This window comes from Propithecus coquereli, unplaced genomic scaffold (assembly GCF_000956105.1).
Source record: "Propithecus coquereli isolate 6110/MARCELLA unplaced genomic scaffold, Pcoq_1.0 Scaffold51, whole genome shotgun sequence".
In the NCBI taxonomy this organism is placed as follows: Eukaryota; Metazoa; Chordata; class Mammalia; order Primates; family Indriidae; genus Propithecus; species Propithecus coquereli.
The window spans coordinates 4,324,635-4,327,235 of NW_012150952.1; the positions used below are offsets into that span (position 1 = coordinate 4,324,635).

Here is a 2,601-nt window from a genome sequence, read left to right on the forward strand (position 1 = left end):
GAATAATTTCCTAGATAATATAAAAATTTCAGATTTTGATGTTTAAAAAACAATGAGTATATGCTAAAATGCATTGAGGATTAACCTCAGCTCTGTGAAATCTGATCCCCAACGAAGCAGTAGTCTCCTGTCCTTGCCACTGGCTTGCTTTAGGCTGAAGCTGCATAATAAGCTTCCTCTGGACTTCGGTGCAAAATGGACATACAGAATAAAGTATTTAACACATCCATAACACCTTTCATGTTTACAGCTCAAAGAGCTTTAAAAACTCCAATTCATTCATCAAGCTTCACAAGCTCTGAAGGACACGCGTAACTACAGCTCTTCGCGTGATTAACTATTGGCAGCAAGTGTTCAGATGGGAGGCTTAACAGAAAACAGATTTTAACTGTTCAATTTTTGAATTTTGTGTTCTGCCTTAGAAAGTCAGAGGCACAATGAAGAACCACTGAGTCACTGTAGAGTTCTCTGTATTGTGAGTTGGGTTATGAATGCACACAGAAAGGATGATCTCATTGTCAACACGCAAAAGAACTCTGGCTGTCTCTACTTGGGCAAAGACTGTTTAGATCCAATTTGGAGGAGGGTCCTGACCAACTCCATGCTTTGGTGAGAAGCAGAATCACTTGGTAGGAGTCTCCATGTGGCGTATCAAAGGAAATCCATAGAATTCATAGTAAGAAGAAATGATTTAGACATTTTTGAAACACTAATTATAAACACTGAACTAGTGTTCACAGTGCATAATCAGTTCTCCCAAAGTAAAACACTTTGGGAATTTTGTGAAATTTAGGCTGATATCCAGGTAAAACCTGGTTTGCTAGTTATGGTAGAGTGCAAAATATTTGTGAATGAAGTAAATCATTTTCCAGAAGAAAACTACACTATCAAAACATTGTGAGCAGAGGCACACATGATATGAGTTGTAAGATTTGATTCTAGAATATGGGTTTTCCCTTGGTGAATATGATTAATGAAAAGACAATATAGAATTGTGGAAAGATCTCAGGTGTTAGCATTACCTAATACACTCATATCCTGACTTTCCCATGTAGCTTGCATGAGTTATCCCAATTCTCTGGCCTCAGATTCCTTACATGTAAATGAGAATAATAATACTTACTCTCGTGGGGTTGTTGAGAATAATAAACGAAAAAAATGTCTGTAAAGTACCTAATGGATTTTTCTAATAAATCATAGAGTGCCATTTAAAAAATCATTTCTTCTTATTCCCCACAAATCTCAAGCCCTCTGAACACTTTTAGGAAAGAACATTCCTATATGAAGATGATATTGGGCATCCTCCATTCCTAGGATATGGAGACTTGCAATAAATAATCAGTGCGTATGAGGACATAGAAAGAGGAAACAACTAACATGGGAAGTTGGCTCAAGGACCATCGGCCCCCACCCTTCCCAGTCCCTGCCCCTGGGACAGTAGTAGGAAGTCTCACTCCTCATTATTTCTAATAGTTTTCTTCAATGGGTGGAAGCTCTAGGAAGCAAATTTGAGCTCAATTTAAAGACTTTCAAAACAATTATAGCTCTCTGACAGTAGGAAAGTATATTAGTAAATAGTAGATCTTTAGCACTGGGGTGGAATTTGAGATATTCAAGCAAATGTTAAATATATCTTTAACAATACATAAACTTGTGAAATACATTATGCTTTTATATGCATTGACTTAATCCTCACAGTAACTATGGATTTGACATTTTGATCCCCCATTTTATAGATTAGGCCAAGAGTGATTAAGTAATTGGACCAAATATTGGTAGATGAGCAGCTTTGGGGGATATTGTAGAGTGATACTGTAGGTAGTACATAACAGGAATCAGTCATTTAATTTTCATAACAACTCTATATATGATTGGCACTATGCAGGGATATTCTCGAGTATAGACTGGGGGGATATATGGCTAGAAGATAACAAGGAGAGCTCTGCAAATCCCAGAATTCTATTATTCCGATTTCTAGAATTAGGATCTTTTTCTCAAATGGACTTAGTCTGACTTCAAAACTCTTGTGCCTGAGACAGTATTATTAATGCTTCTTTCTAGTTTATTGATACAAATGCAGTGACAAAAAAGCTAGACATCAAAGTCTTCTTTTCTAGGCTAAAATTATGGATGTTTACTATGTGCCAGGCAAAATGCTAAGTACATATCATGAATCTATCATTTAAGGTTCTCAGAACGACCCCTAAGGATTAGTACTATTACTATTTTTGTCTTTCATATGAAGAAACTGAAGCACACAGAACTGGAAGAGCTTGCTAAGGTCACACAATTAGTAAGGGTAGAGATGAGAATCAAAACCAGGTCTATTCAACTATAGAATGTGCAATCCTAACCACTATGCTAGATGGTGTTATATATAGTGCTTTAACTCATTGTAAGTAAGTAAATTTTATAGATATAACAATGATAGTATCTCAGCTGAGGGCATGTATATGTAAATAAATACTGGTGGCATGATTAATAAATTCAAAATTGGAATTTTTACATACTTTCTATCCAAAGCTAAAACAGTATTTTTTACTTAACTAAAGGCTTCATCTTTTGCAGCATTCAGAATTATTAATTATTGCATATTTTAAT

At 35.6% G+C, this 2,601-nt stretch overlaps 1 protein-coding gene across 1 annotated transcript in view; it reads right to left on the reverse strand.

Annotated features, from left to right (window-relative positions):
* Window positions 1–2,601, reverse strand: part of NOL4 (nucleolar protein 4) — a 478,468-nt gene that overhangs the window by 126,562 nt on the left and 349,305 nt on the right. The gene's annotated exons all lie outside the window — the stretch shown is intronic.